Source organism: Mustela nivalis, assembly GCF_964662115.1.
Source record: "Mustela nivalis genome assembly, chromosome: 6".
NCBI lineage: Eukaryota > Metazoa > Chordata > Mammalia > Carnivora > Mustelidae > Mustela > Mustela nivalis.
The window spans coordinates 68641923-68669713 of record NC_139025.1 but is presented as its reverse complement, the minus strand read 5'-3'; the positions used below and the strand labels follow the sequence as shown (position 1 = coordinate 68669713).

The following is a 27791-nucleotide window of genomic DNA, read 5'->3' as shown; positions in this document are numbered from 1 at the left end:
TTCTACAAGAAAATGTACTTTTTTTTTTTAATATTTAAATCTTTTGCCTGAGATTGGGAATTAGAAAATGATGCCCTTATCATTACTTGATATTGTATTGGAGTCCAAGTCACTTACATACAATGTAATAAGGAAGATGCATAGATGATAAATAGGTAGATAGATACATACATACATACATACATACATAGATGTTGGAGGGAAGAAATAAGACTGTCATTATATTCTCCCAATGCAACTGTACCTTGACAAAAAGTCTTAATTTAGAAAAAGAGTCTTTTAGTAAATAAAGAAAGTGATTGGCTATTATTATGTAAATAAATCCTTAAAGAAGAATTGAATATAGCTAATTGAGAAGTGACAAGAACAAATAACATATATTTACATGAAAGTAGAGGAGAAGTAGTTTGAAGGCATCATTGAGAAACCTAAGCAAATAGGAGGTGTGTGTTATACAGAATTACCAAAATCCAGTTGGATATTTTGGATAATCCTAGGAAGTTTAGGTAAAAGAAATGTGTCATATAAAGCAAATCATGATAATTGGAATTCAAGTAAGCCCTCTCCATTTCACAGAATCAATACCTAAAAAGAGTAATGAGGGTCTTCCTTATTTTAAACATCAAAAACTTTTATATTAATCATTTGGAATGTCAGCTTCTCTCTCTCTTTTTTTAAGATTTTATTTATTTATTTATTTATCAGAAAAAGAGAGAGAGCACAAGCAGTCAGAGGAATGTCAGTTTTTCTTAATTGGTTACCTTTTATATAGCTTTTTGAAAAGTATATTGTGTATATTTCAATTCTTTTTTATAACTACATAAATGTGTACATATGTGAGTGTGTGTGTTTGTCAAACTTCTTCCATCTCTCAAATACAGAGATAATCTCAATATTTGGCTATTTTTATCAAGGTATGCTATAATTAAATGTTACTGTGTTCATTCTTTGTATGTTTATTCAAAAGTAGAATCCTAAGATGAATTTATCTTGTTAAAGAATAAACAGAGGCACATTAAAATTTTCAAGAGTTTATTTGCTCAAAAGTTCATTCAAATCATGAAGCCCCAAGCAAAAATGGTTAGAAGCACTCCCCAGCAGGTGCTAAGGCCTAGGTTTTTATAAGGAAGACTCTAAGCTAAGCAAGGAAATTATTTGATTGGCTATAGCTTACGTGGTTGCCTTATTTAGGAAAGCCTACTTAGTTGTTTGTGATTTCATGTTTTCAAGTTTCATTTTCTGCGATTTTGAATGCACTGATTTTTGCTTAGGTTTTAGTTTGCTTATGTAGGCTGCCAAGGCATTAGAGCCACCCTAATCTAATGGCCTCTTTATTTAATTACCTTAATAACACCAATGTAGTTTGATCCAGCCCACCCCCTACATAATCCTATACAAAAAATCTATTTCAAGTGGATCCCTGATATAAATATAAAAGAAAAATAAATCTCTAATGTTTCTAGAAAATGCCAAGAGAATGTGTTCCTAAATTGTGGTGTAGAAAGCTTTGTTTAAAAGGATACATAGAACACTATCCATAAAGGAAAGGAATTAATATATTGAAATGTGTTTTAATGAGAAGCTTCTCCAAAGACAGCATTAAAGAGTATGCATGCCAGCTCTGGATTGGCTATTTTCAATGTATGTAAGTGAAAAACAGCTTAATCAAGTCAACAAAACCTTTCTGGATCTCAAACATATTTATACCTGAGGTCAAATTTTACACATTTTCAAAGTTTTGGAAGAACTCTTATTTTAACTACTTCAGCTCTCCTAAAAGCAGAGCAAAAGTAAGAGTGCAGATTAAACTGTATAATGAGCAGTTAACTCAATAACTTTTAATGACCATAAAAAACGGGTATGTCCAGCACTGAAGCACAGTCTCATCCACGGTCATAAAAGTCTATTTTATGTGCTGTAAATCTCATGGGAGCTGTGAAGTATGTGTCCCCTCTCCCAGTCTGAAACCTTGTGGCTTGTCTGATTGCCCTTTACGATGAGTGAGGTTAACATCTCTTGCCTATAAAATCTCTTGCCTATTTTATAAAGAAAGATTGTGAAGATTTCTTTATAAAGAAAGATTGTGAACTATATACTTGCATTTGCTAACATAAGATATTTACTCAATCCCTTTTATCTAAGAATCATTTAATTAAAAATATCCTAAAGATTTTGTACTTTAAAAAGATAACTTTATGTTTATAGTACATTTCAGGTTGAAAATTCAAGTTTAATCCATGGTGGTGTTAGTGTAACCAAATGTTACTCATTCTCACTAACAAAATGAGAAAAGACAAATTTACCTAATTATCTAGATTTTTTTTTTTAGCCTGAATACTTTGGTATGCAAACAGTCTAGGCAAGTAAGTAAAAATAAAAACAAAAACAGGGTTTGTTTTACTCTAGGTAAGGTTTTTGCTTCTTTATTTTCACTTTGATTTTATGTTGGCACTATTTATGAAATTAAGCTAGCAAAAGATATGTGAACATCTGACCCACAAAAGTCATGTGGATGGGTTGTTTTTTTTTTTTTTTTTTTGGTTTGTTTTGTCTTTTTACCAACTTCTTTTGCTGTTAGTTAAATACAAACATTCCATTAACTGTAGAAGAAGAACTCTCTAACAGTTTTAAAGTATGTATGCTAGACTGGAAGAGAAAGCTGTTTTTTTGCTATTATTTCCCATAAAATCTTTTTAACTGTTGTTTATTATAGCTACTATTTATGATAATGCTGTTGTATGCATTATTACAACGCTGTATTTTCAGTAAAATGCTCAATAAATGTATTTTTAAAATGCATTCTTCTCTAACGGCTTGAGATAAAATGTTGCTGTCATTTTACTGAACTGCACAAGCACATAAACATGGCAATAATAAATGTTTTAAAATTTCTAAAGCCCTGAATTGTAGGAAATTAATCTGTATCATCACAACCTCTTCCATAACATTTTTTAATGAGTCAGATTCATCTACTCCATTTTGATGGCAAAAGTGGATCATTTCTTCAGGAGATATGTCAGCACAAAAAGCAATATGAATTTGCCCTGTACTTCAAAAGTCTGAAAATAGGGAGTGAAACTTCAATTTAGTACAGAATATAACTCTTTATCTACCTTGGCTTCTTCCAAGATCACAGATTCATCATTTAACCTGGAAGTAAATGTTCTAAATGCGAAAAGGGAAGCATTCTAAAATTAATGTTACAAGGTGGTATTTGTTCCAGTGAATTTAAAGCAATTCCCTTAATCACAGTATGTCCTGATTTTGCTTCTGCAATGATAAAATGGAACAACTGAGATCTTAAGAAATAATACTGTTTATCACATTACACAGATATTTCAGGACAAGAGATATAGTCTTTCCTAAAATCTTCTAGTATACTTCAAATATAGTCACATTATATGAGTAAAGTGCTACATAGCATTTTTAGTACTTTGCCTGTTTGGAAATATTTCTTTATTTTCCTGATACATATTTTAATTTCTCCGTGTTTTTCTAATGAAAGAATTCCATGAATTCTTGATAATCTGACAAAGGTACTAAATGTAATCCATTTATATCTCATTTTTCAAAAATTTGGACAGACTTCATATACACCTGCAATTTATTAGGCTTCTGAGAGTTTTATGTAAGATATTGTTTTTCAGAGGTTTATTAATACTGTATGTAGTGATTATTGGGGTTTTTCCCAAATACTCCAGTTCTCTCCTGTATACTTGTAGGGGATTGGTTGTACTTCCTCCTGTCCTTTGAAATTAATCTTTGCCACTTTCAATTTCAGCTTGCCTTGTTCTGGAAAGTGAAATATGAAATCTTTGAGAACCAGATTTTAAACAATGATCCCCCCCCCTTTCTTCTTTTTTCATGTGTAGAAGTACATGTTCAAATGATGCCTATATCAGCTTGGACCTATGAGTTGTTAATATATTAGGTAGGATCCCTTGAGTTTTACATGTATATGAACCTGGAATAAGTATTTGACATCTTAGACCTCTAAGAATTCTTGGGGGAAGGAGGATTGTTAGGTTATCATGACTCATAATGTATGCTTTTTTATCATTCATAATGATAATATGATAAGAAAGTTGTATATTTCTAACAATGCTTTTCTTTTTCTCCTTGGTTAAATTTTTTAAAAAGAGAGTAAGATACTATTAAGTAATAATGTTCAGCATAAAATATATTATTAGTATTTAAGGTAAAAAATAAAAGATATGACACATTTCTAAGCATCTAAGTAACAACTGTGTATCCAAAACTCAGCTGTCAAACAGTGAATTATGAGAAAGTTCTTAAGGTTGTCTCACTGGCAGCATCTGGTTTAAACATCAACTATGGATTTCAGCTCAGGTCATGATTTCAGGGTCAGTCATGATTTTAGTGTTGAGAGATCAAGCCCATATTGGACTGGGCATGGAGCCTGCTTAAGATTCTCTCTCTCCCTTTCCCTCTACCACTCTCCGCCACACTCACCCTCTCTCTCTCTCTTAAAAATAAATAAATAAATAAATAAACTGTCTCTCAGTGTCTGGATACTTTTCATATAGGCATCTAATAATCTTTGTTCTTTTCAAACCTAAAAATAAAGTATTGCAAACAACAAATTAGGATCAAACGTACCTACAGATAGTTGCTAGAAGGGGAATAAGGGAAAAAGACACAAACACTGGTCAAAAGAAATGAAAAAGAGCACAACCTAAAGCCATTTGGTAAACAGAAAATATATCAATTGATATTTGGGACACATTAATAAAAGAGGTAAGGCTCTACAAATATCCATTTGCTGACATTAAAGCTACACTGATTTAAGTCAACATCTTTGATGCTAAGGTCTTGATCCTGGAGTCCCGGTATCAAGTCCCACATTGGGCTCCCTGCTCAGTGGGGAAACTGTATCTCAAGTATGTAAAAAAAAAATTGTTTTGGCAGTATGCGGTCATTGAGATTCCATATGAATTTTTGAATTAAATTTTCTATTTCTATAAAAAAAAGTCTTTGGGATTTTTAAAGGAATTGCATTAAATCTGTAATGATTTAAAGATCACTTTGGGCAATATTGACATTTTAACAGTGTTAAGTTTTTCATTCCATGAACATGGGATATTATTCCATTTATTTGTGTTTTCTTTAATTTTTTTTAGAAATGTTTTTTAACTTCGAGTGTACAAGTCTTTTGTCTCCTTGATTAACTTAATCCCTAAATATTTTGGTTTTTCAGTGCTATTATAAATGGGGTTGTTTTCTTAATTTCCTTTTCTGACAGTTTATTATTAGTGTAAGGAAACACAAGTGATTTTTATATGGTGATTTTGTATCCTGCACCTGTTTTGAATTTATTTGTTCTGTGTGTGTGTGGCGTGATCTTTATTGTTTTCTACATAGAAAGTCATGCTGTCTGTGCACAGAGAAAATTTTACTACTTCCTTTCCAATTGAATACATTTTATTTCTTTTTCTTGACTAATTGCTCTGGCTAGGATTTCCAGTACTATGTTGAATAAAAGTCACAATAGGGGGTATCTTTATCTTATTCCTGATCCTGGAGAAAATGCTTCCAGTCTTTCACTGAGTATGAGTTTAGCTATGTTCTTTTTTCTCTCTTCCTTTCTTTCAAGATTTTATTTATTCATTTATCAGAGAGAGAGAGAGAGAGAAAGCACACAAGCAGGGGAGCAGTAGGCAGAGGAAGAAGCAGCCTCCCCACTGAGCCAGGACCCCAATGAGGGACTGTATCTCAGGACCTTGGGATCATGACCTGAGTCGAAGGCAGACATTAACTGACTGAGCCACCCAGGGGTGCCTTTTCTTTCTCTCTTTTGGTAGTTAGTATGATACATTTTCTCATCATTTTGCTTATAATTACAAAGCCTTATTTGGAGATATGTATCCTATAAATAGTATATCTTTTAAAATTTAAATGTACTCTGATAATCTTTGTTTTTGTGATGATGTGTATCTTTAGTTTTTATATAGTTAATATTAGTGATCTATTTCAGCTTACAGTTTTCTAATTTTTTTAACTAGTTCTACTTATAATGATTTATTCCTTCTTGCCTTTTAAAAATTAATCAAACATTATTTGGTATACCATGCTTTCCTTTATTAACTATTATTTTGAATATATAAGCATCAGATAATTTTACCTTCAGTAAGAGTTTATTCATTCTTTCCTATGCAAATGTGATAAAGCTAACCAATTTTATAAATTAGGGCTGTAGCTGAATTATGATATGATTTCTGTTTTGGCAATACATATTTTACCTCTATTTAGTCATATTCTTTCTGATAATTTAAATTATGTCATGGTGGTTTCATCATGGCCATTTGAGCTTTTAGATCCTTACATCTTACATTTATTTCTTAGATTTCTTGAAGAAGTCCTAGTATATGCTTATTACCATGGCATAATTAATATTACCAATTTCACTCTTAAAATTGTTGAGTATCATACTTATAGCCACCGCTGTTATAGTCATTGTATTTATATAGCATTTAAAACCTGAAGTGGTTTCTTGCAGTAGCTAAAGCCAGGATTTTAATAAGCACTATTATATAGGTATTTGTACATAATCATGTGTTGAAAATGAAATTCTTAGAGAAAAGTGGAAGGTGAAGGTACATTAAAGAAAGACCAGGTATGCCTTACACATAAGTGAAATTCAACTTGGGCATTTCATTTAACTTTGACAAATTCATTTATTGAAGCTATATTATGTAACAGGAAATAGTCTATGCATTTTGTAGGTACCAAGTAATTTAATTCTAATAACAAATTGTTGTCACAAAGTAGTTTCTTCCTCATTTTATACCTGAGAGAAATGCATTACAAGGTTAAGTACTACGCCCACAGCTGCAGATGGAGCAAATGGTAGATCTAGGATTTAAACTCAAGAAGACGAGTGCTAGAATCCATAATTTTAACCACTATACTACTATACAGCCTTGTCATACATTCGTGTGTGTGTGTGTGTGTGTGTGTGTGTGTGTATTTTATATATGAATTACAAAGTTTTTTGTATGGTTCTTGCTACTGAGAAACATCTGCTATACACTAGTGAAAATTGTAACCATGGCAACAAAGATATGTGATAGCCTGAGGCTTATACTAGTGTGCTGCTTAATTTATCTTTAAAAATAGGAGACATTTTCAAATATGCTACACAGAATAATGATCTAAACATGACTTATTTTATGTTGTGAGTTAATGCTACTATTAACACCTTCCTAATCTACCACTAGAAACAATCAAAGAGGAAGTTCAAAAGAAACCTAAGGTAGATTGATCAATTACGTTAAAGCTTCATGACTATGGAGAATGTGATAGATGTAAGTGAGTTATCAAACATCTCCACATGAGTAAAGACAAATGTTATTCCAGTCCTAAACAGACAGCATTGAGCACTCTGCTTGTGAAAGAGCACTTATTTTCAAGTAACAAGAGATTAAAGCCATATATATGTAGAAATCACACTACCCTAGCACTCCTGTTGAGTATGTTTCATTAGAAAAAAAATAAAGATGCTGGAAACCTGAATTCCCCCATGCAAAGTAATATTTTGAGAGATTGTTTTGTTCTAGTAAAGTACTATTTTGCCCTGAGGAGAACACATAACTAGAGAATCTGGCATATACTAACCAGTGAAGATGAGAAGTCACTATGTTCTTTCCATAGTGTCTTAGGTTAAATTTAAGAAACTAAGTTGACAGGAAGCTCCAGGCTCTTATTTCCAAACATAAACATCAAATAAACAAACACACATTGACTAAAATATCTATAGAAGCTCTAGAAAGCAGTAAAACAAAACAAAATAAAACAAAAACTATAGCAACCAAACAAATGCCTAACCAAGAAAAAGTCATATTTAAAATGGTAGGAGATTTCATGGCATTTTTATTCCCCCTTGCTTCACTGCCCTCCCCAGTGCTATACAGTTGGGAGGTTCTCTGACTTGAACCGCAAAAAGTTGAGTAGAAAATATTTGCTGCCCTGTCTTGGCTGCCTGAGGGATTATAGTTGTCCTGTCTGACTTGGAAATCAGACAGCAATGGCAGCACTGCTGGGATCTCAGACTCAAGGCCAGAGAGACAGTGGCAGGTGGTGCAGCACAGGAAAACTAATGGAAGACTTCAGACCTACAGATGCCTGGGGCAAGACATTGTGAGCAAAAGAATATAATAGATTATTTAAGGTCCTGAGGAGATTCTGTATGAGGCTCCTTGGAAAGTTAAATCATTTCAAAACAGAAGGGGGAAACTGTAAAAACAAGTGCACGCATATTCAAGTCCAGACAGGACATATGACCAAAATATACCTGGATAGACCTTAAGCTTTTACCTCAGGCTGATCTCAAGGCTAGGGAGTTGGATGATTTTAGATGATTAGTAATGGTCTTCCACACAAGAATGCAAGACTGGGAGAATTTGTTGTTCTTCAAATGCCTAATTGTCAACAAGAGATAATAAGGCATACAGAGAAACAAGGAAACAGCCAACAAAACAAATCAGAAACAGTCTTAAGGAAAAACACACAAGACATATTAGACAATGATTATAAAACAGCTGTTGTAAGTATGCTTAATGAGCTAAAGAAAAACATGGGAAAAGAATCAAAGTAAAGTAACTCATGAACAAAATGAGAATGTCAACAAAAGAGGTAGAAATTATGAAAAGAATAAAATATGGAGATAAAAATATTGAAAATTGAAAAATTTGCTAATGATATACAACAGCAAAGTTAAATATATAGACAAAAGAATCAGCAACCTTGAAGACAGTTAATTTGAAATTGTTCAGTCTGAGAAACGAGAGGGGAAAAAAAAAGAATGAATAAAAGTCAGTAGAGCAATAAAATCTTAAAAAAAAAAAACATGCTTATAAAAAAAAAAAAAGTCAGTAGAGCACCAGGGACTTATGCAACACCACCAATTAGATCAGTATGGACATGATGGGAGTACTATTAGGACAAGTAAAAGAGAAAGGAACAGATGGATTGTTTGAAGAAGTAATAGTTGAAAACTTCCCAAATTTATGAAATACATAAATACATCCAACCAGCTTAACAAACTTCAAGTAAAATAAGTCCAGAGACCCAAGCTGAGAGACGCATTGTAATCAAAATGCCAAAAGCCAAATACAAAGAGAGAATCTTGTAGCAGGAAGAAAAATTGATAATTATATATAAGGAATCCCCAACAAGACTTACAGTGGATCTCTCATCAGAAATCTTGTAGTCCAGAAGGTATTGGTGTGATATATTTAAAATACTGAAAGAAAAAAACTGTTAGCCAAGAGTTATATCTCTGGCAAAACTGTCCTTTAAAAATGAAGAATTTAAGACATTCTCAGAAAAACAAAAGTTGAAGGAGTTTAATCTTTCCTACAAGAAATGATAATCTGAATCCTTCAAGTTGAAGTAAAAGGACACTAGATAGTAATTTGAAGCCATATACAAATACAAAATTCTTCAGTAAAGATAAGTAACTGGACGTGTATAAGAAACAATATTACTGTAATTTTGGTTTATAACTCCACTTTTTATTTTCTACAGCTTTCAAAAGACAAATACATTTTTTGAAGATTACAAATGATGTTAATAGTTGCACCAGATGTAAAGGCATATTTGGTGACATCAGTAACATAAACTGGGGAAGTGGAGCTATCAAGATACAGAGTTTTTATATGCAATTGAAGTCATAAATTCATATATGAATTTAAGATAGACTATCACAACTTTATGATGTCATATGTAATCCCCATGGCAACCAAAAAGATAATATATACAGAATATACACAAAAGTAAATAATAAGGGAATCAAAACATATTACTATAGAAAAATCAACTAAACACAAAAAAAGGCAATAATGGGGGGGAAAGAGGCCCAAAAGCTACAAGGCATATTGCAAACAATTAAAATAATAAAAAATAAGTGGTTCCCTGTTGATAATTACTTTAATTGTAAATGGGTTAAACTCCCCAGTCAAAATATATCATTTAGCAAAATGTGTTAAAAAAAATGCAGGGTTCAGACAATAAGATGTTGTCTGTCTCAAGAAACACACTTTTGCTCTAAGGATGCATATAGGTTGAAAGTGAAATGATAGAAAAGAAATTCCATGTAAATAGTAATGAAAAGAGAACAGGGATGGCATTATTAATATCAGACAGAATAGACTTAAGTCAAAAAATTGTTACAAGAAACAAAGAGCAGGGCGCCTGGGTGGCTCAGTTGGTTGAGCAACAGCCTTCGGCTCAGGTCACGGTCCCGGAGTCCCGGGATCGAGTTCCGCATCGGCTCCCAGCTCCATGGGGAGTCTGCTTCTCCCTCTGACCTTCTCGCCTCTCATGTTCTCTCTCACTGTCTGTCTCTCTCTCAAATAAATAAAAATCTTTAAAAAAAAGAAAGAAAGAAAAAAAAGAAACAAAGAGCAATATATAATGATAAAAGGATCAGTTCACAAAGATGTTAATTATATATGCACAAAAATTATAACCATATGTGAGCCAAACATCAGAGATCCAAAATGTGTGAAGTGAACATTGACAGAATTAAAGGGAGGTAAAAAACCCAGATCTACAACAATAGTATGAGATTTTAATGTCCCACTTTCCACAATGGGTAGAACAACCAGACCGATGATCCATATATGGAAATGCTGAACAATATTGAACAATGCTGTAGAGCACTTATACCTTTCATATGTATACAAATCACTCCATTCAACAGCAGAATATACATTTTTCTCAAGTACACATGGAATATCCTCCTGATAGACAATATGTGAGGCCACAAGAAAAATCTCAAAAAAAAGAGAAAGTTTTTGACTTGAGTAAATAGCTTTGAAGTCTTCTGGTAAGGGCAATATTAAGAGGTAACATGATTTCTCTCCTGGAAGCAAGAAAATCTAGAATGCAGTTTTCTAGATCAACCATATAAGAGCACTTGAAATATATGATAAATGGAATATAAAAAAATTACTTCTTAAAAATTGTTACAGCTGGGAGCCTGGGTGGCTCAGTGGGTTAAGTATCTGCCTTCCAGTCATGTTTCCAGCCCCTGGTTGGGCTCCCTGCTCAGCAGGGAGTCTGCTTCTCTTTTCTGCCCCTCCCCACAGTCTTTACTCTCTCTCTCTCTCTCTCTCTCTTTCAAATAAATAAATAAAATCTTTAGAAGAATTGTTATAGCTTTGTGTAGAAAATGAATCTTTGGATATCTTGCCCATTGTATCCTGCTCCCACCAGCTCAATAGAGCCTTGGTGGGGGGATAAACATCTATAGTTCCTAGAGATGGAAGACTCAATTAGGAATGGGAGATAAAAACCAATGTCACAAGTAAAGACAGGGAGAACCTTCCAGTTTTCTAGTCCATTTAGGAATGTTTGGCAGACCAGCCAGAAATCTAATTAGAAGCATCTGGAAGTAAGAAATCCATAGGGCTAAGGTAATGTCTTCACATATTCCTGGCTAACTGATAAACTATTTTTTTTATGTTCAGGAAATGCAATAGAGCACAACAAAATATGACTCAAGAGATACTTGAGAACTGGCTGCAAATTTGATGTCTTCTTCAACCAATATATAGCTTAGTCAGTAGAACTTGAAGCATCTGGTCACATTTACTAAAATATTGGTTGATCACTAAACTATGCAAACAAAGGTCTGTTGCCTCAGGAACCAGGCTAAAAAGTATAAATTGCAATTATAAAATCTGATGAGAGACATCAGCATGGGGGAAACAATGCAAGGGAAACAAATATCACAATTTAAATTTAGCCAAGTTAGCAAAACACATAAACAATAACAATAACAAAAACCCTCAAAAATAAATCACATTCCAGAGTTGCTTGAAAAAAATATAATCCAAAATATATTATTTTAAACCAAAACTAGTAGACATATTAGACAAAGAGGATTGTAACTTGACCCACACTCAAGGTAAAAAAAAAAAAAAAGTATTTAATAAAAACTAATTCTTAGTGGACCCAGGTATTGGATTTAGAAGGAAAGGACTTTGAAGCAGTTATTAAAAATATATTTAAAGAATTGACGTAAACTGACTTAAAAATTAAGACAACATGGGGCGCCTGGGTGGCTCAGTGGGTTAAAGCCTTGGCCTTCGGCTCGGGTCATGATCCCAAGGTCCTAGGATCAAGCCCCACTTCGGGCTCTCTACTTAGCAGGGAGCCTGCTTCCTCCTCTCTCTCTCTGCCTGCCTGTCTACTTGTGATCTCTGTCTGCCAAATAAATAAATAAAATCTTAAAAAAAAATTAAGACAACATGCAACCAATGATTAAACAAATAGGGAATAGCAATAGAGTAAGAGGAATTAGTAACCAGAATCGAAGGAAAAGCTGAGTTGTAAAAAATAATAACTAACATGAAAAATTCACTAAAAATGCCAAATAGCAATTTTGTGATGGCAAAAGAAAGAACCAATTAATTTAATATAGACCAATGGAAAAAATCCAATGAACAGAGAAAAATCATGAAATAAACATGAAGAGTCTCTAAGACCTCTAAGATAGAATGAAACAGTATAATATACATATAGTGGCAGCAATAGGAAATTAAAGAGAGAAATGAGGGGAAAAAAAGTATGTGAAGGAAAAGGAAAAGAAGGAAGAACAAGCATTACATGATGGTATTCACATGGAGAGGAGCTGAACTTAACGAATTCAAGCAATGGCCTCACTCACCACTATCTAGCCAGCAATGTAAACAAGCCAAGTTCACAGTGGATATCCAAGCCATTTCTGCTGCACCTGACCCTGCATGGAACAAAGACCAGCTATTCCTCATAAGCCTTGCCCAAAATGAAGATTGTGTAACAAACAAATGATTATTGCTTGCAACCACAAAGTATAAAAGTGATTTGTCACACATACAATACATAATATAAAAAACATACAAAATTATTTAATTTATAAATCATCTAGTGATACATTTTACGATAAGTAAATGAACATGTACTCTTTTGGGCCTTTTGAGTTTAGAAGAGCCTTTTCATCTGCAATAGTCAGATTAACAGTGATGAATATATGCTCTAATAGGCATAAACCTGCATGCCTCAAGGAATGCAACTCATTGCTACACAGCCAGTTTAATTACAGATATGTAGCTTGTGAATGTGATAGCATTTCATTTAAAGTTAAGTAGTAATATTGCACTATGGGGTATAATGCAACAAGAATGATAACTGTGGATATATACCATTTGACTTATAAGCATCAAATTCTGTAAAGCACTAAAACATAGAATGTAAATAATTTTAATAAAATATTTTAATGTAATAATTTGTTTCTCTTAGAAACTATGTAGGGAAGGCAGAAAAAAATGTTGTTTAAAGAGACTACTTCATGTATCTTTGTGAAAATAAGGTGCTGTGGGCCTTATCTGTATGGTTTGAAGCCCAAAAACGATGTGACTACACTACTCTTTAAAAGCTATTAAAAATTTGGGGGCTGCTCAGAGAAGAAAAAATGTCCATTAAGAAAGGGAGCAGAGCAGTGTGTCAAAGCCTCTGACTTTGGCTCAGGTCATGATCCCGGGGTCCTGGGATTGAGCCCCACATCAGGCTCTATGCTCAGCAGGGAGCCTGCTTTCCCCCTCTCTCTCTGCCTGCCTCTCTGCCTGCTTGTCATCTCTGTCAAATAAATAAATAAAATCTTAAAAAAAGAAAGAAAGAAAGAAAGAAAGGAAGAAAGAAAGAAAGCAAGCAGAGATTTAAAAAAAAAGGGGGGGGCAGTGGTAGGTGTTGTGAAGAAGAATGACATCTGAAAAAACAGTTCCCAATACAGGCAGAAATTTATAATTTTGTTCTGTTTGCTATTTGGAAATTTTTTACTTTATTTCTTCAGTAGATCTGATGCTGAAATGCTTCCTGAAAGTGGTGCTTATTGGAGAAAAGGGGAGGATGAGAGAAAGTGATTTCAGACATGGAGCTAATTTTGTCTATGATATGAATCATGTTATAGACTGATTTGTGTCCCACCCCCAAATTCATTTGTAAAAGCCCTAACCAGTGTGTCTGTATTTGGAAACAGAGCCTTTCATGAAGCAATTATAGTTAAATGAGCTTTTAGGGATGGGACCATAATCCAATAGGAACTGGTATTGTTATAAGAGCAGGAAACACAACAGAGATCCTTGTCTCTCTTCTTGTCTCTATCTCTCTCTCTTTCTCTTCTCTCTCTCTGCATGTCCACAGAAGAAAGGCCATGTGAAGATACAGCAAGATGATCATCTTCATGCCTAAAAGAGAGGCCTCACCAAAAACTCTACCGGCCCCTTGATCCTGGACTTCCGGCTTCCATAACTGAAAAAATAGATGTTTGTTGTTTAAGCCACCAAATCTGTGGTGGTTTATTTTGGCTGCCTTAGTGGACTTAATATAAGGCAGTAGCAGGGGCATGAGAACAACCATCTAAAGTAATATTTAAGTAAGACCAATAGTTTGGTGGAAACTGAAAATTTAAGCAATAGGTAATTTTGAAAATGAGTTCACAGTAACTTAAAGCAACTTGAGGAGGGCATTATACTTCCCAGAAAATAGTATAGAGGATTTAAGCCAACTTCATTTAATGGACAAAATGAACTCATCTGATACCTAGAATTTATTTTAGATTATTTATTTGGGATAAACCTTGGGCTATTCTATAAAGACCATGAGGAGTAAGAGTAGCATTAGATTTCCTAACACAATATGGTTTATTTGTTTTGTTTCTATTTTATTTTGCTCCATTCCTAAACTCTATTTATAGTGTCTTTTTTATGATTTTCATCTTGAAGTGCAGTACTAATGCCCATAAGACTAGTTTTCTATATTGAACAATTTCAGTTATACCTTTCAATATGGAATCTTTGTCCATTTGATTTGATTTGAAATTGACATACTTTGAATGTTGGCGTGAAGGATATTGAGTTAGCTCCTTTCAGTTTAATGAATTTTATTGTCTAAGGTATGAAAATCAAGGGCCTTATATTTCTTTCACCTCCATAATTGGACAAGAAATGTCATCTTGAGTTTTAAACAATGAGTACCTCTAGAAGTTTATGGGAGACCATAGCTTTTATCTTCAGATTCTGAAGAGATTAGCAATATGTATATGACAATTTGCTTGTGTGACCCAGCAAAATAAAGAAACCTCTTCACTAAGATTGGTTAATCAAATTACTTGACAGTAGAAGGAAAGCAGAATATTTGGGGAATTGGCTAAAAGATTTTGCCAATGTAAAATCAGAAATCTGCCTAAAATCCTGTTTAATGAAATTGAACATGCTATATTTTCATTGTTGCATAATATTTTTTAAATAATCAAAACTCTTAAATCATTCTATTCAGTCATTACACAGTAAGTGAATTAATGTTTGTGACTTTTCTATTTCCATGCATATATAAACTTTAAAAATTATTGTTTAAAACATATTATATATTAAAGACTCCTACATCTGTAATTTTAATATTTAAAGTAATTTTCATATCATCAAAATGCACAAATTTAATTTCTATATCTACATATGTTTCATTAGATGAATAAATCAGGATTAATTTAAATATTCTTCCATTTGCTGTACTATAAATAATAATGCAGCTGACATATTCATAATGAAATACCTACCTGTATTTCTCTCAGACTATCATTACATGCAAAAACTTTTTATCTATTAAAAGTTCTTCTATACAGAAATATGTTTAATGCTACTCTTCAGGCATCCTAATATAATAATAATAATGATGATGATGATGATGATGATAATAATAGGAACAGTAATAACTGTGTTGCCTAGAGGTTTTTTATTTTGTTTTGATTTTTTTTTCATTAATTCTTGTCTAGGAAACTATTGTGTAAACGAAGTATTTAAAAGTAATGTAAATTTAAGTGATCTTAAATAGATTATTTTGGGTGAAGGGCTATGATGAAAATGAAAGACATGAAATGAAAGACTATTCTGGAAAGGTCATTTCCAACATTCAACAATATGAAAAAAATATGTAGTAAAAATATACAGTGAATATAAATGTTTATAATTTATTTAATGGTACATCTAACCTAATGTGCTTTTTAAAATATACTTGTTAAAGATCAAATAGCATTGATTATATTAATAATAATTACCAGGGAGATAAATTGATAAGAATTCTGAATCAAATGTGTATATTAAATAAACAACAGATTTTAAAAAGAATTTCATATAGACAGTATTTTACTGAAATTGTAATAAACTTCAAATTATGAGCAAGTTTCTCATTGCAAATTTACCTTTATGTATTTTTTAAAATATTTTATTGATTTCTTTAACAGAGAGAGACAGAGAGATCACAAGTAGACAGAGAGGCATGCGGGTGTGGGGGGGAATCAGGCTCCCCGCTGAGTCCTGGGGCTCAATCCCAGGACCCTGAGATCATGACCTGAGCTGAAGGCAGAGGTTTAACCCACTGAGCCACCCAGGTGCCCCCCTTTATGTATTTTTTATGACATGTGATATAAACATTTATACATACATGTAACAAATAAGAGCTACAAAGTACACAAAAAGAAAAAAAAGCTAAAGATGTGATCAAATAGCATTTTAAAAATTATTTATATTTGACTAGTGTATAAATAAATCTAGATACCTAAAGTAGCATGGACAAAATGAATATCAAAGGTATTTTTCTCTTTCTATAAGTGCCTGTAAGACATTTAAAATAATTATAGATCCAAAAAGAACCAGTAAGAAAAATACCATTTGTAGTCTGTCTTGTAGTGGTAACATCTCTTTTTAAATGCAGTTTATCTGCTTTGAATAAAATCAATTTCACAAAGAAATGATAAAAGCTTCATAAAGGAAATATTAAAAATAACATTGAAATTAATGTCTTGGAAAATTTATTTCATCTAAATGTTATTTTGTCCTCTTACATAAAGCAAAAAAAAATCACAAATTAAAGAGCACCTGAAATAACTTCATATATCTTTTTTAGAAGAGTTGTTTCATGATGCAAAACATGCAGACTTTTGAGCTTCTGCAAATCAAGATTAAATTTTCAAAGACATTTTCTTTAAAACTGAAAAAAACTCAAATTGCTTGTCAAATGATTTTTTGCAACTTCCATTTTATGTCAGCTGACCCTTCTTGAATATCTACATTTCATGCTGTGTAAATAGAACTTCTTTTGTATTATATTCCTCAAAATTTTCTACATTAGTCCAATCTGGAATCCTAGCAACAGACCACTTTACTATGTGCTAGTTCTCTTTTTGAGCAAATAGCTTTTAATTGTCAGATAGCAGAGATTCAGAAATGAATGTCACTGAATGCTTGACACCAGCACATTTAGTGACCTGGATTATCATTTTCTCCCTCCAGAATCATAATGAAACCTTCTTATTAAATCACTTGAACATATATTTTAATGATTCAATTTACTTTTTTCCCTTAAAAAAAGCATGCAACTAATATGTGAATATATTGTAGCAAGCAACACAACACAAAACTATGTGAATGGTCTACCTCAGTCCCTTAACTGACACATTCCTTGTTTTCATACACAACCACAGACAATGGTTTGTGTTAACTTGGTTCTTTTTCTATGCATTTAATAAACATAATTATGTACATATATCTCTTCAACTAAACATTTTACTTATAGAAATTTGTATCATTCTATACTTACTCTGACTTGTGTTTCTTTATTTAGTATGCCTTTGAGAATTTTTCATATCAGTAGTACTTGGCACAAAATATATACTCAGTGATTGTTACCTATAAGTGTGTAATTGTCATCATGCGATTTAAAAAATGAAGTACACTTATTTTATCATATAAACATTTTCTTCTCCTTTGTAAATTTATTTTATGAAGAAATTTTCTTTCATAAACTTATCATAAATTTATTTTGAAATGTATTTATATTTTTATTTAGGTATAATAAAAAAAATTTGGAGTACCATTTTGGTCCATCCAAAAGTAGATAAGCAGTTTGACCCTGCTCTCTCCCTTATCCATATCCACAGATACAAAATCAAGGAAATGTACAATTTGCATCTTAGAAATAGCAGCATCCCCACAGAGGACCTTGTGGGGCCTGGAGATTAACCTTAAGAATGCAGCATACTCCTCCACTTTGGCACAGCCATGGTCCAAAGGCAATAATAGATTTTTTAAAGTGTAATTGTGTGGATGAAAACTGTGTAAGCAATAGTGACATGATTTGTTAAATAATTATTAATATGTTTTTTCCCATTGACATTTCTGACTACAGATTATTTACTCTCTTGGTCTCGGTTTTATCCGTTTGTGGAGTAGGATATGTTTAGTGAATGGAAAATTGAGAAATTACCTAGAAGATGGGGAGGAAAAAAAAATCTAACAGTCAAAAATAGCATTATGCAGTAATTCTATAGCTTTGAAAGTCAGGGTAGATTCTCCAGACAAGATTTTCCTAATTATCTTACTGCCCGTGTATCATTTTGAAGTTCAAGGGAGTAGTACCACCTTGTAAAGTTGACAATACTAGGCTTCCATCTTCTGCAACAATGCCTTGAAGTGTGGTGTTCTGTAGTAAAGGGATGCAATATAACAGAGATAAAAGGAAAGCCAAATACTTTTCCAGTTGCAGGAGTTGCAGAGCTGCTGAAGCTAATCACGTTACTGAGAGTCAGATTGAGAGCAGAGCTAGAGGACTAACATGGTACGAATAAATAAAGAAAATTTGACAGCAAGTGTTCAGGTAAAAGGAGGTCCTGTAATTTAGTGTCTTAATGTTTCTCAGCCACCCTTACTTTCCTTGAGGAATGGATTTGAACCAGAAAACTGAAAGTGCGTCTGGGAACTTGTCAAAAGAGAGCATTCTGACAAAGTCTCAGTTGCTTTGCCCTGGAAACTGTATTATAGACTACCCTGTCTGGGACCAAATCAGTCACAGCAGATCTTTTGGATGTTTACAGTGCTGCAAGGGGCTGGAATGCCATGGGACAGTTAGATACTCTCACCCAGACTCTGACCAAGACAGAATAACAAGTTACATCTTTTTCAGATTTTGGTCTTGAATGCAACTATGCAAAGAAAGGGAGTACAAGAGATACTATACCGTAGAACATGAGTGGAATTCAATAGTAAAAGACTATTTTGTTTTGGGTTCTCCCCACCATATTATTATTTTGCTTTACGTTATTTCCTCAAAAACAGAAAACTATGGGGCACCGGGTAGCACAGCTCGTCAAGCTTCCGACTCTTGATTTGGGTTCAGGTCATGATCTCAGCGTTGTAAGATCAAACCCGATGTAGGCTCCATGGCTAGGTGTCAGGCCTGCTAAAGATTCTTCTCTTTCCCTTTCCCTCTTGCCCCTCCACCTCTAAAAAAACCACCACAACAAAAAAATGAAATGGAGACCTAGGAACTTTAATCTAAAAATGATTTTACAGATTAAAATGTCTCTCTAAAATTATTTTAAATAATAATATCACAGAGAAGATATTGCTATTATATCTATTTTGGTTTATTATAGTTGTAACATAATACTTAAAATAATTTTAAATAAGGTTTCTTTTTATCACTGGATTGAAGACGGTTTTAGCCAAATAAATATTTAGTTAATTTTTCCTGCTAACCAGTAAACTGAAGGCTTAAGAGAAAGGTCAAATTATTTTAAAAAACAAAACAAAAAAAAAAACACAAGATTTAAAGTTTTTCTTCAAATTGTAGCATGAGTGAATCTAGCTAAGATACTTTTCTCTTTTTTTTTTTTTTTTCAGGTGTGCTAAGAAATGTTTCATTGTTTGTTTGTTTGCTTGTTTTCCTTCAGAAATGGGTTTTAAGTTTTGCAAATTCTATGTATAATGTTTTGGAGATAAAATATATTTTGTTTGTTTTTACTAATCACCTTACATTTGGTCAGTATTTCCTCAAATATGCTTCACTTACCACAATTAAGGAATATATATACTCTGTGCTCCATGAAGAAAAGATTCTATGGAAAGAGAAGTCACTTTAAAGGAAGGTGGATAAGAACATTCTGCTAGGGGTGGGGACGGGGTGTACAACTGGTTTTCCTTGAGAGCTCAGACTTCCCATGAGTTTGGTTTATTCAGACTTACTGTAATGAGTAAGTGGGGCGCCTGGGTGGCTCAGTCAGTTAAGTGTCTGCGTTCGGCTCTGATAATGGTCTCAGGGTCTGGGATTGAGCCCTTCATTGGACTCCTGCTTATTGGGGAGTCCTGCTTCTCCATCTCCCTCTCCTTCTGTGTGTTTTCTCTTTCTCTCTCAAATAAATAAATAAAATCTGAAAAGAAAAAAAAAGTATGACTCTTCCAGCAGTGGGCATTGCTGATTCCAATTTCCAAATCCTATCCCTGAGATCTTTTAAAGTAATCTTTGTTTAATGAAGATGTAGTGGCTAAACAAAAATCACAGTAATTGGGGTATCTCGGTGGCTCAGTCTGTTGAGCATCTCACTTGGAGTCAGGTTATGATCTGGGATCCTGGGATTGAGTCCTGCCTCGGGCTCCTCACTAGTCAGGGAGTCTGTTTGTCCTCTCCTGCTCCTTCTGCCCCTGCCCCCACTTATGCTCTCTATTTCCCTGTCTTTCCCCCAAATCAAAAAATAAAACGTTTTTTTAAAAAATCACAGTAATCTCCTATTCTATATACATTAGTGATATCACTTTATAAGTTATATATACATTATGTTTGTGTGTTTATATATAGTATCCGTTTCATAGTCTGTATTGTTTTACAGACATATTCTCCCAGATCGTAAAGAATAGATAACTCTACAGTATTTAACGAACCAGAATGTTTTTAACTTTCAGTCTATAATGACACTGATATCCAGAATTCAGCAAGAAAAACAGTAATGGGCAATTATTTGATTAATTTCACTTGAAGTTCTGGGTTTAATGACATACTTCCCATCATTATCTTCCTTATATATATAATATATATTTTTAATTTAAAAATAATAATTAATGTTTATTGAATCTTTCTGGCTATACATATTTTACATCTATTACCATTTTTTTCATGCACACCTATTAGACAAAGATTATTATTAGCCCATTTTGCAGGTGAAGAGAAATAAATTCCTTAAGATTTAGTTCCCACAATTCTTGGATTTTCTGGGGTTTTTTTCTTAGGTTTTTTTTTTTCCTCTTTACATTCCACTTTTTGAAGTTTTCATTCACATAGCCTCAAGCTTAATGATTCTTTTCTCAGTTATATTTAGTTTACTAGTGAGCCCATCAGAGACATTCTTCATATATTTTGTAGTGTTTTTACATGTAGCATTTCTTTTTGATTCATTCTTAGAATTCCTTACACTGCCCATCTGTTATTGCATACTGTATACTTTGTCCATTAGAGACCTTAGCTTATTAATCATGGATGTTTTAAATTACTGGTGTAATAATTTCCACATCTCTGTCATATCTGAATCTGGTTTTGATGTTTGATCTGTCTCTTCAAACTGTGTTTTTCCTTTTTAGTATGCCTTGTAATTTTTTCTTGGCAGCTAGACGTGATGCTCTGGATAAAAATAACTGTGGTAAACAGGCTTTTAACAATGTGGTGGTAATGCATGGGGGAATGGGGAAGCATTCTGTAGTGCAATGATCATGTTTCAATCTCTTAATGGGCTTGAGCCTCTGGACTGTCAGCTTCACAAGGGCTTCTCAGGTTTTTTCTATTTTAGGTGGGACAGGATGCCCAGAGTAGACTGAAATTGATTATTTCCCTCACTCTAAGTTGGTTAGGCTCTGAAAGAACTCCAGTAGTTTCACTCTCATAAACTCCCACCTTGTTAAATAGAAAATAATACTTGGCATCTTTCAAAATAGTATCCTTTCTTTTCCCCTACCTCCCTCCCCCACCAAAGCACAAAGGAATTTTTCTCCAGTATTCACTGTGAGAACCTGGTCAAACTCCTGGAGATAAAACTTAACAAAAGTTTGGGAGCCCTCCATGACTGGGTTCTCCTGAAGTTTTTCATTCTTAGACTTGTTTACACTGAATCTCCAGCAATTTGTCAGTTGCAGTTTAGGTTTTCCTACTCCAGCCTGGTTTCCATGAATATTTTTGCTTGTGGGTATCTGATTTAGTAAATTGCAATTCTTTGTATTCATCTACCTGTATCCAGGAGTTTGCCTTTTTATATCAGTTCTCTGAGGGATCTATAAAGAGTTGTTTTTGTTTTGTTTTGTTTTTTAGTTTAGAGTTTATTACTTGTTTGAACAGAATAGTGTTAACTGGAAGTCCCTCACACAATTTTTTTTTTTACCTGAAATTTGTTTAAAAATAAATTTTTAAGATCATAAAGCGATAATAATGGAAAGTATTAAGAACTACATCAAAATACTATTCTTGTCTTATCATTCCTACTCTCCCCACCTGTTGCAATTTAAGTTCCATCTCAGAAAAATTCACTGATGCATTCTTTCAGGCTTTCAAGACTTAAAAGCTATGCTAACTACTCTCTCCAGAGCACAGAGAAAATGCCATTTCTTAATACTTTTTATTGAGGCAGTACCTGATAACACTAATACACATATGGGTGGGAGGGTAGGGTAGGAAATGGTCATAATTTTTAAATGAAATTGAAAAAAATCTTGAGCTACAGGATGGATTATATTCTTTGTTCAGCCCGTTTGTTGTTAGTGAGCCAGAAACTGAGATAGGCAGGAGAAGCAATTAGATGTCATATCCCTTTCCTTCAAAAGTGATTTGTGTCTCAGGAGTACATCTAGGGATGTAGGAATGCTCCTCTCAGCTTTTGGCCATTGCGGTGAAAATTTAACAGCCATCAGGCTAGCTGGTATGATCAGGAGTAGGAAGAGTTGAAAGACCCACTTGCCTTTTATTTGGCCATCTCTCCTCAAGTATTTTTGTTTTACTGTTTCAAGATTGACTCCCAGATAAATAATTATGCTTTCCTCTTGCACCCTTTCTTACATCTAGATCTCTTTTGATTAGAAATAGCCATCTAGAGAAATTAAATTGATCTCTACAAAAAATTTCTTTCTCATCCCATTCTGGGCTCTTTTGAATAGAAGAATGGGGGTTCAAGCAGTATATTTCCTATCTCTCAACCCAGGCAGAAGTCACTATAAGTGAATCTATAGTGCTCTGTAGATAGAAGAATGAGCTTTAGAGTCAGTATGGCAGCCTTCCAACCTGAGATCTCCTGCTTGTTAATGCTAGGATCTAAAGCTTGTAGTTACAAGGTCTGCTATCATTTCCTCAGTAAAGCATACTATTATACCTCATCATAATAGTATTTTACTTATTGCATTTTAATTTTATAGAAGTTTTGTGACCATATTAATCTTCCTTCTTCATTGAACTATAAATTTATGAGAATAGAGACTGAGTTTAGTTTATAAACACAATATCTATCTTCTACTGGTAGAGAAACTGACCAATAGTAGACAGTAAGTATGTGTTGAGTGAATGAATGTATCACTTCATAGTTTTAAAATTTTGTTTGCACATAGAATCTTTAGTTTATCATAAATATTATTATGTTGAATTTATTTAATAGATGATGTATTAATTTTGATGCTTTGATGTGAAAGTAGCTCAATATAAATGATGTGGATCTATGTGATTTTATTGAGATAATTTCCAGATGATAAAAATGAAAGTTAAAGATTTTTTGAGACATGTTAAATGTATTTTAAGTGACAAAAACTGAGTATGTAGAGAAGATACCATAAGCTGAGAAAATAAACATAATTATTGACATAGAGATAGTGACAAAAATATTTTTAGAGCAGCACAATGACTATTATTTTCTTTGAGAAAATAAGACATTTAGGAGACTTTCAAATTAGGTAAAACACAGAAGTAGAAAATTACCCAAGGGATGATTTACAAGAAATTTATTTCATCCTCACTATTACTATTGAAAAACTCTTTTTTTGAATATTGACCTATTCATTTATTACAAATAAATTATTTCCTTCTAGAAATTTTGCATATGTGTCTTTACACAAAGATTATGACTATGGTTCTTAATTTTTTTTCCATCAAAACACCACTAAAGGGGGAACCAGGTGGTGGGTATTAAGGAGGGCATGTGTTGCATGGAGCACTGGGTGAGGTGCAAAAACAATGAACACTGTTACGCTGAAAAGAAATTAAAAAAAAAAAAACTAAAACTTGATGAATAGTTGAAATTTTTTTGAATAGCTATGTTTTATCTTAAAATATTTAAACAAATTGTGTCCTCAACTCCATAATATGACAGTGTCTTTGTTACATTCTGTCATGTATATTGATATTTTAATATTGATATTGTAATGACATTCCATTGAGTAAGGATCAAATTTTACACATTTATCCCCTGGCTTCTTATATCCATGGAGCAATGTCAGTTGTTCCATGCATATAAGAATATATCTGAGATAAGATATCCCAGGATATTCTAATTTTGTACAGAAGAGAAATCTGCTTGAGAAATTTGCCTTTAAACTTTTATTGCAGTAATATATTCAGAAAAAATTGACCAAAATTAAATACTTCTATAGATGTCAAACTTGAGAGTATTTTTCATAGTTTAATTTTACTACTAAATTGTACCAAAAGAATATTTATGTTATTTCTGTGTTAAAGTTTTTGTTTAGAACCCATTTAAGGTGAGAATGAGCATTCATTAACCTGTATTTGTCTAGCTACAGTAACTTTAACCTGTTGGTGAATTTGTATGTTATTTCTGTAAACACAAATGGCCAAATCATTGTTGCAGGTTTTTATACCAACAAATGATTAAAATGAATCAGGAAGCACGAATACCATTTATAACAGGGGAAAAAAGTATTGTTGAAAATATTTTCCTTTTGGAGCCTTCATTTAAGATATTAAATAGTCCTTTTATTTTGTAATCCTAAGGTGTGTAACAAATTCATTATATCATCAGAATGAAGAATGATGTATGAAAAGGTCTTTGAAAAGTTTTGGTTTATGGGCATGGAAATAGTCTAGTCTGAAATGTTTTGTCAATTTCTAAATAGCGTACCTCTCCTAAATATTTGTCAGAGAGTGACCTTGTTAGACAAGGCTAGCTGGAGTCACTACAGGCTTCACAGTTGGGGTTGCCTGATTTGTTTGTTATTCAAAGCCTCGTATACTATTGCTCTATAACCTAACAAGATCCTGTAGGAGTAAGTATCAGACCTAAATCCATCTGATAGTTTCTTTTCACTCTTGTTTGAAAAAATTGACAGGTTGAGTCTTACTTTGAATCCACTATCCACTCAAAATCACACCTATAAGATCTGGGAAATTTATTAGGTTTCATCAGTCCCACTGTTTTTGCTAGGTCATTTGTCTTGCCTAAACTGTCTGAAAAACAAGGAGTAGCCTTAATGTAGATGGAAGAGAAACTCACAAAGTAAGGTGAGGAAAGCGAAATCTCTGATTTGTGCCATATTTATTTTACATATAAGCAGTCCCAGAGTTTGAACAACTCCTATGAAATTGGCATAGTTTTTGAACATTTTCCCACTGGGTTATTTACAATATGAGTCAGAATTCCCTGGAGAGGAGTGCGTTGGTGTCTAAGTCAGTTGAGTGTCTGCCTTTTGCTCAGGTCATGATCCTCCATGCTGGGACCGAGCCCCAAGTCAGGGTCTCTGCTCAGAAGGAGCCTGCTTCTTCCTCTCCCTCTGCCTGCCACTGGCTCTCTTGTGTTCTTTCTCTGTCAAATAAATAAATAAAATCTTAAAAAAAAAAAAAGAATTTCCTGGAGAAACTTACTTAAAGCTTGCTAATGAACTACAGATTAATGTGTTTTATATTAAAATCATTCACCCTTATTACATACAATAGGAGTTACAGTATCAATTTTACTTTTGGTGACCAAAAATAAGAATTGCCTATTGTGAAAGGAGACTTAAATATAATTTTGAATGATCTTGTATATTATTTTTAAATTAGGTTTTAATACTACTTCAGTTATTTTTACTTCAGTTATATTTACTTCAGTAAAATAATTTTATCTTTGGGTTATTGAAGGAGACAAAATACTTTTTTTTGTCTTAGACACGAATCTCAGTAGGGAAATGATTGACAATTAGGAATAAGTATGTTTGTTGGTTATAATTAAACATTTGGGCTATTTCATCATTTAAACAATCCCCATGTGAAGTTTGGTGTTTACTTTTTATAATTTCTGAAATTTTTTTGAGGAAGAGTGCATGTAACTGGTGTGGGGCGGGAGGTCAGAGGTAGAGGCAGAAAAAATCAACAGGCTCTATACCCAGCACAGAACCCAAAGTGGGGTTCAATCTCACAAACCTGATATCATGACCTGAGCCAAAATCGAGAGTCAGATACTTAGCCCACTGAGCCATCCAGGTTGGCTCAGCTGAGCCAACCACTGATATTTTTTTAATGGTGGGTTTTTGTTTTCATTTTCTTAACTTAAATTCAATTAATTAGCATACAGTGTATTACTGGTTTCTGAGGTTTATCAGTCTTATATAATACCCAGTGTTCATTATATCACATGACCTCCTTAATGTCTAACACCTTACCCCATCCCTCTGTCACCCTGCCCCCCAGCAATCTTAGTTTGTTTCCTGTATCTCTTATGGTTTGTCTCCATCTCTGACTTCATCTTATTTTATTTTTCCCACTCCCCTCCTATAATCCTGTTTTATTTCTTAAATTCCACATATAAGTGAGATTATATGATAATTATCTTTCTCTGATTGACTTATTTCACTTAGCATAATATCCTCTAGTTCCAGCCACATCATTGCAAATGGCAAGATTTCATTTCTTTGATGGCTGAGTAGTATTCCATTGTATATTTGTATATATACACCGCATCTTCTTTATCTATTCATCTGTTGATCGATGTCTGGGCTCTTTCCATTAGGTTGGCTGTTGTGAACATTACTACTGTAAATATTAGGGTGCAGGTGCCCGTTTGGATCCCTGCATTTGTATCTTTGGGGTAAATACCCAGTAGTGCAATGTTGGGTCCTAGGATAGCTCTATTTTAAACTTTTTGAGGAACCTCCATACTGTTTTCCAGAGTGGCTACACGAGCTTGCATTCCCACCAACAGTGTAAGACGGTTCCCCTTTCTCCACATCCTCACCAACATCTGTTGTTTCCTGACTTATTAATTTTAGCTACTCTGACGGGGGGAGGTAGTATCTCATTGTGGTTTTGATTTGTATTTCCCTGATGCTGAGTGACATTGAGCATTTTTACATATCTGTTGTCCATTTGGATGTCTTCTTTGCAGAAATGTCTGTTCATGTCTTCTACCCATTTCTTGATTGGATTATTTGTTCTTTAGATATTGAGTTTGATAAGTTATTTATAGATTTTAGATACTAACCCTTTATCTGGTATGTCATTTGCAAATATCTTCTCCCATTCTGTCAGTTGTCTTTGGTTTTGTTGACTCTTTCCTTTGCTCTATAAAAGCTTTTTATCTTAATGAAGTTGCAGTAGTTCATTTTTCCCTTGTTTCCCTTGCCTTGGGTGATGTGTCTAACAAGAAGTTGCTATGGCCCAAGTCGAAGAGGTTGCTGCCTGTGTTCTCCTCAAGGATTTTGATGGATTCCTTCTCACACTGAGGTCTTTCATCCATTTTGAATCTATATGTTGTGTATGGTGTAAGGAAATGGTCCAGTTTCATTTATCTGCATGTGGCTGTGCAATTTTCCCAGTAACATTTGCTGAAGAGACTGTGTTCTTTCCATTGGATATTCTTTCCAGCTTTATCCAAGATTAGTTGACCAGAGAGTTGAGGGTCAATTTCTGGGCTTTCTATTCTGTTCTATTGATCTATGTATCTG

The 27791-nt window shown here is 33.4% G+C and overlaps 1 long non-coding RNA gene across 4 annotated transcripts in view; it reads right to left on the bottom strand.

The window, feature by feature from the left end:
• LOC309866446 overlaps positions 1–27791 on the bottom strand; it is a 297614-nt gene that overhangs the window by 8264 nt on the left and 261559 nt on the right. For 2 of the 4 annotated variants that reach the window (XR_014312664.1, XR_014312665.1), the window contains one exon: positions 25430–25672. The exons of 1 other annotated variant lie outside the window; for it this stretch is intronic. This is a non-coding gene — a long non-coding RNA (uncharacterized lncRNA). Of the gene's footprint in view, positions 1–25429; positions 25673–27791 lie in introns of those variants that run through there. One more of the 4 variants, XR_014312666.1, reaches the window with a different exon arrangement.